At 45.7% G+C, this 7,327-nt stretch overlaps 1 long non-coding RNA gene across 1 annotated transcript; it reads right to left on the reverse strand.

Annotated features, from left to right (window-relative positions):
• Positions 1-2,185: 2,185 nt before the first annotated feature.
• Positions 2,186-7,032, reverse strand: LOC123356454. Its single transcript, XR_006575358.1, has 3 exons — positions 6,839-7,032; positions 4,934-4,976; positions 2,186-2,264 (listed from the first exon to the last, which is right to left on the reverse strand). It is a non-coding gene; the product is annotated as an uncharacterized LOC123356454 (long non-coding RNA).
• Between the last annotated feature and the right edge of the window lie 295 nt (positions 7,033-7,327).

Consider the following 7,327-nt stretch of genomic DNA (forward strand, 5'->3'; position numbering starts at 1 on the left):
GCCTTTTAAAATAAAAACAAAAGGAGTAATGAACAACGGGCTATGAAAACACAGCATTCTGAGAACAGAAGGAATATTGCTTTTAAAAAATTAAACTGGAATTTGATTGTTTTATTAATATTTAAATTACAATGAATCCACCAAGACTGTCTTACATGCCAGTATAGAAATATGCAAATACAACTTAAAAAAGCAATTACAGGCTTCCCTTAAGGTAACAAGAACAAACAAAACAAATGGTTTTGTAAGTCACTTTTATTAACTTTAATGATGTGAAATGCACATCTGCGATGATTAGTCAATGCTTCAGTTTGTGGGGAAGGGCCAGGCTGATTCAGATGCAGAATGGATAAAGTCAGCATCGCAACAGGGTGTGATTAGCAGTGTGCAAAGGAGTACTCTGAGCCCCACCATCTGGAGGCATGCAAGCTGGGAAAACGGGGCTGCCATGGCTTAGTGACACTGAAAAGAGGGGATAAAAGTTCCACTGCAGCTGCCGGCAAGTCAGCACATGGTTCTGCAAGCTTGATGGTAGAGCTGGATGGGAAAAGAGGGTTTGGCCTTGTTGTAGTATTGGGGGGGTTGTTTCATGTGCTCCCACAATAGAGCATCCAGCCACGCTGATCATTGCAAATGGGAAAGAATGGAGCCCAGGGACCAGTGGCCCAGGCCAAGTCCATGACGTTCTGCAACAGCCCTTCACCAGGTATCCTGCAAATTGAAAGAACTTCAAGCAGAGAGAGAATCTGGTCTCGCTGGTTGAATGTAATATGGGAAAGTCATGCTAGATATTTGCACACTGGATGAAACAATCCTCTCAAATTAAGTGATCACCATGTTGGTAGCAAACTCCTGCCATTCTGCCTCTGAGATCTTTCCCACTCCCTAGGACTATGCATTTTGGCACACACACATCTCTTGTAACTAGTGTGGGAGAGATGGTGGAATAAACTGAGCACAGGCAAACCAGATGCAGCAAAGCTCTTCATGAGACATCTTGGCTGGAAAGAGGAGAGCCTGGGACAAGCCCACATTTTGTGAGTGAGAGAGAGAGATGGATGCCCTAGTCCCACCACTTGTAGGAGCTCTTGTCCATACCTGATAAACAAAGCTTGCATAGTCCAGACTAAGGCAAAAAGTTCCAATTTCCATGTCCAAATCATCACTTGCTGAGAGGAAGCACAGTCAAATGGACTGGGGGAGGGGCAGATGCTAGGACTCCCTGAACTCTAATTCTGCATTGGCCACTGTGTGACCCCCATTGATAAAATTGAATAGGAGGATCCACTTAGCAGGGATGTTGTGAGGATGAATCAGTTTGTGTAACACTTTGGAAGTAAAGAGCAAATGTTTGTGTAAGCGATGCAATAAAATCTAAAAGGTCTTGATTGATCATTATCAGAGGGGTAGCCATGTTAGTCTGTATCCTCAAAAACAATGAGTCCGGTGGCATTTTACAGACTAACAGATTTATTTGGGCATAAGCTTTCGTGGGTAAAAAAACCCACTTCTTCAAGTGGTTTTTAGAAGTTTTTTTTACCCACGAAAGCTTATGTGTTGGGATCAAGGAGACGCGGAGTCAAGAGGTTTGTTAAGCAGGCGTCCCGAGCTCTCTTGAGCTGGGTTTTTATTAGTAATTAGAACAAAGAGCATGAGATCACAGTTACTTGTAACATATTGATTGGTTCACCCATAGCCATCTCCCCTTGTGCAATATATCATAATTGGTGAAGGGACTACGTAAGCTATTGGAGGGGCTACGTGCACTATTGCCTAGTCTGTGCTTAATCAATAACCTGAGCATTGCTTTACCTTAAGCCAGGAGTAAATGTAATAAACACGTGTGTGGTTTGCCAGCACAGCATATTTCACTACATCTCCCCCTTTTTGTTTTTAAGCAATTTGCAGGCATAATGAATGCTCTGTTTTGTATTAAGTCGTTGCCAAGGGCAGCCGTGGACAAATAGGCTAATAAGTGAAGGAATACACTGTAATATGCAGCAACAAAGTATTAATCCTGCAACTATAACAATAACATATGCAAACATTTGCTTTAGCCAGGATAGGTCTGGCAGCCATCCTTGTATGGTCGAACGTATCGTGCAGGTACCCAGAGCGGGCCGCTTGGTGTTGATACAGCTGCGTAACCGCGCCCCCAGGTGATTAGTGGCACAGGTCCGCTCCACCACTCCGGGCCAGGTAGCTGACGATAGGTTACCTTTGGAGCAGGAAGAACTTCGGTCGTCTGATAATGCCGTTGTGCCCTGGTGAAAAATTGAGAATTGAAAAGGTAATAGATTTTAAATGATTGAGTGTAAACAGTACTTGAGCCAGCCATTCTTCCTTTTCTGTCAGGCTGCCGGGGACAATTCCCCCTTTTTGTTTTTGCCGCAGGAGAGCAGTTTTTAATGTGCGATTAGCTCGCTCTACAATGGCTTGTCCTTGGGAATTGTATGGGATGTCAAAGGTATGCGTGATTCCCCATCGCGTGCAGAACGCTGCCATCGCTGAAGAGCAATAGGCTGGGCCGTTGTCAGATTTTTAAAGCTGATGGCTTTCCCATCACTGCAAAGGAACGAATGAGGTGATTACAGACGTGTTTGGCTTTTTCCCCTTTTTGTGGCGTTGCCCATATATAGCCAGAAATAAGTGTCTATGACTACATGCAAAATAGGAACCAGGGAGCTAATGGTGGGAACCGAGTGACGTCCATTTGCCACAATTGGTTTGCACCTAGCCCCCGAGGATTTACCCCGATAGCGGGTCCTGCGAGGTTTCCAGTACACTCAGGGCACTGCTGAATAATCGCTTGTGCATCAGATAGTGGTATGGAAAATTGCTTGGCCAATGCCCTAGCATTTTTGGTGATGTAAGGGAGTGACTTTCCATAGGAGAGCAGGGGAAAAGCCTTTAAGGCGTTATCAGCATAGGCATTGCCTTGCGAGATTTCTCCGGGGAAAGGCTGATGACTTCTAACATGTGCGATAAAAAATAGATGTCGTCGGTGACGTAATATCAGTTGTAGGGAAAGAAATAAACCAAGCAAATTATTATCCAAAGATGCAGTAACACAACTAGAAGCAATATTACTAACAACATTGGCAGCATACAAACTGTCTGTTATGAGGTTAACTGGTTGATCAGAAAATGTGTTAAAGGCAAGAATTAACGCAGCTAGCTCCGCACGCTGAGGAGAGCGTTGCGGTAAGGTAAACTGGGATTTCCACTGGTCATTTTTCTTCCAAGCAACCACCCCTCTGGAGGGGCCACCATCGGTGAAAATGGTAAAGAGCTTCTGTTATGGGAACGGGAGATACCAAGTAGAATACTTTCAGTGGAATATGCTGAGCAACTTGGAGACGAGGATCCTTGGGAGTATGGTAAGTTTACGGACCCAACATAATTGGCTAGGGCTATTTGCACCTCCTCCGAGTGCATACATGCAACTTCCCAGGTGGCGATGGGGATGGGGATAATAATGTTTACTAAATCCATGGCAAACAAGTTTAGTGCTCGATTGCGTCCTTTAGTGATTAATTGAGCAAACATTTTCCAGACAATGGGACGAGTGTGTTTTTTGTGTGTGTGTGGTAAATACATCCACTCGAGGATAAATTCTCTCTCACTTGTATGTTGAAGTAATGCCCCCATGAATTGCTTAGTGTCCCCAAGAATGATTAAGGACGGGGGCACGTCAGGTACTGCTCTATCTACCCACCTTTCTGCCATGGCTTCGTTGACCTTATGCACTACCTCCCGTTGTTCGTTTGTTAGTGATATTATGTCTCCCGGTTGCTTTCCTAATTTTAAGGGCATTAAACAGTGGAGTTAGCATAGAAGTGGGAATCTTGTAATACGGTCTTATCCAATTTATGGATCCTAGAATTTGCTGTAGTACTACATATGTTAATTTTTTTTGGCAAGGTAAGTTTTGGAAGTATGGGCATGGAGTATGCTGCAAGCATTTTATGACCTAAATATTGAAAAGGTTCGGCTTCCTGTATTTTTTCCGGGGCTACTACCAGACCCATTGACTTAAGATATCCGTTAACTCACTTTTCCATGTGGTGGGTAGGGGCCTACCGGCTATTAAGATATCATCCATATAATGGTATACAAGTAGCTTTTTGAACTTATTTCTGAAAGGTTTGAAGAGCAGTTGTTTACAAAATACTGACACATGGTAGGGCTATTTAACATGCCCTGGGGTAACACTTTTCCAATGATAACGTGTTGTGGTTGGGCATTGTTCAGGACTGGCACTGTGAATGCAAAATACTTTCTATCCTTTTCCTGTAACGGTATTGTAAAGAAACAATCCTTTAAATCAATTATTGCCACCTGGTAGTCATAAGGGATTAAATTTGGATTGGGGAGGCCACACTCCAGGGGGCCCATTGGTTCTAGTATTTTATTAATTTCCCTCAAATCGTGAAGGAGCCTCCATTTTTCCTGATTTTTTCTTAATTACAAAAACAGGAGTATTGTACGGGCTTGTAGTATGCTCAATGTGTTCATCTTTCAATTGTTGCTCAACTAATTGCTGCAAAGCTTCTAATTTTTCTTTAGGTAATGGCCATTGTTCTACCCAGACTGGTTTATCAGTTTTCCACTGTAACGGAAGAGCCTGAGGCTTACTCATCTTCCAAAATCAGTTTCGCCCCTATCTGTTCTAACAAATCTCTTCCCCAAATGTTAAACTGTAAAGGCAATATGCAGGGTTGAATATATGCTATTATGGGACCTTGTTCCTGGGATTTTACCGGTAACCATTGAGAGCTCTTTTTAGATGCTTGGCTTCCTCCTACCCCGAATACCGCAGGGGCTATCTCAGAGGGCCATTTAGGTTCCCAATCCTTTTCAGCTATGACAGAAACATCCGCCCCTGTGTCCAACAAACCGGTCAGCCACTTACCTTGGAGGTTATACTTACGTTGAGGTTTGTGCAGGGATATTCGGTGTACCAACGCCGCCACCTGTGGGTGAAAGGAAGAGTCGCTGTCGCCTTCAGTACGGGTTGATCCAAAGCCTCCTGTACGTGTTACCTGTGATTTTTCTCCAGGGAGCTCATATGGCAACAGTATCATTTGTGCCCAGGAGTCCCCTCGTCTTAAAGTAAAAGGCAGGTGACTCCAATACTGAACATATATTTTTCCCTGATAATCAGCATCAATCACTCCTGGAACTACCATAATTCCTTGTTTGCTTGCTGATGACCGAGGGAGTATAATGCCCACCGTCCCTTCAGGAAGGGGCCCTTTTAATTGAGTAGGCATTAAAAGAACTTCCCCCGGTAAGAATGAGGATTTTTCTTCTTGATTATACAAGTCTATCCCAGCACTGCCGGTCGTTGCCGGTTGCGCTGTAGTCAATTCTTCCGCCCCCATTGTTTTTCCAGGGCCCGGGGAGGGCCCGGTTATTGGTTTCCCTGCCCCAGTCCTGATCGACATTGATTTGCCCAATGATACCCCTTGTTGCATTTAGGACATTTTTTGGAGGGCCTACCCCCTTCCTGGGGTTTTCCTTTATGTGCTCCCCCTCCGGGTGCCCTACACTGGCTTTTAAAGTGACCCGGTTTTTTGCAATTAAAACAATTTCCTGCTGGTTTATTACCTTGTCTTATAGCCCCCGCCAAAAGAGCCATAGCATGGGTTTGACTACCGACATCTGCGCAAGCCTGAATCATGTCCGCTAAAGTGTACGAGGGGCGATGTATTATAGATTGCAGTACCTTCTTGCAATCAGCATTAGCTTGCTCATAGGCCAGTCGCCGTAAAAGCTCTGTCTGTGCCTCCTCGTTATCAACCTGCCGCTGTACTGCTTCCTTGAGCCTATCTATGAACTGCGGATACGGCTCTGTAGGCTGCTGCCGGGTGGCTGTGAAAGACCTAGTCGGTTTCCCACTTACGGGAACCCTTCTGAAAGCTCTCATAACACTAAGTTTAGTACGAATATATGTGTCTGGGTCTAACTCCAACTGTCCCTCTATAGTGCTAAATTGGCCTGCTCCATAAATCTGGTCAGGCGTGGCAGCTGGGGTTGAGTATCCCACAGCAGCTAACCTAAACTCACTGTCCCACACCATATACTGGGCGGGGGTCAGCACCATACGAAATAAGTCTTTCCAATCTTGTGGAGCCATAATGTAGCCATTTCCAATTCCTTCTAAGATGCCTGCCACGAAATTAGACCTGATGCCTGTCTCTGTGATAGCTTTTCTCACTTCCCTCAGTACTGTATACGGTAGCGCCGTCCACTCTCTGACGGCATTGCCCTGTGCATCGACTCCTGCCGCTATAGGCATTAACATGGGCAACTCCCCCTCCCACTGATGTTCTTCCTCCAAATTCAATTCCCCCGTCTCACGCGCCAACGCAACCGCCGCCCGGACGCAGCCCCCACGATTCCCCCGGAAACAAGGCTGATCAGTTCCTTTATTAACGGAGGGATCCGAGGGCCGCTGCCCCGTATCCGACACCGCAGGCGCTGGTGGTAGCACCCGCGGGTACGGAGGCGGTGTTGTCAGCGCGAGAAGCGGGGCGGCAGTGAGAGACGCCTGTGGCCCCAGTTTTCCCACTGCCTCAGTACAGCGCTGCCACATGAGCAGGTGCTGTACTGCTGCTCTCGGTGTCTCAAAGAGCTGTGTTCCTATCTTTTGCCAATCTGCTTGCTGCAGGGACCCCTCTTCGGGATACCAGGGGCATTGGCATTCTATTTCCTTAACAAAATCCTCTACATGCCGCAGCGTAACCGCTGGGCAACCGCTCCCCTCAATGAGCTTAAATAATTCCTTAGCATGAGCCTTTTGTGGCACTGATAAATCGCTCCCCATACTCACGAGTGGCTGTTTCCAGCGGGTGCACCTAGACTATTCCAGTCGGATGAGCAGGGGTCCTCGGGATCCAGTGTATCACGTCGGGGTCACCAGATGTTGGGATCAAGGAGACGCGGAGTCAAGAGGTTTGTTAAGCAGGCGTCCCGAGCTCTCTTGAGCTGGGTTTTTATTAGTAATTAGAACAAAGAGCATGAGATCACAGTTACTTGTAACATATTGATTGGTTCACCCATAGCCATCTCCCCTTGTGCAATATATCATAATTGGTGAAGGGACTACGTAAGCTATTGGAGGGGCTACGTGCACTATTGCCTAGTCTGTGCTTAATCAATAACCTGAGCATTGCTTTACCTTAAGCCAGGAGTAAATGTAATAAACACGTGTGTGGTTTGCCAGCACAGCATATTTCACTACACTTATGCCCAAATAAATGTTAGTCTTTAAGGTGCCACTGGACTCCTCGTTGTTTTTGATTGACCATGTCCACTCTCT

The sequence above is a fragment of the Mauremys mutica genome, chromosome 25, assembly GCF_020497125.1.
Source record: "Mauremys mutica isolate MM-2020 ecotype Southern chromosome 25, ASM2049712v1, whole genome shotgun sequence".
Lineage (NCBI taxonomy): Eukaryota > Metazoa > Chordata > Testudines > Geoemydidae > Mauremys > Mauremys mutica.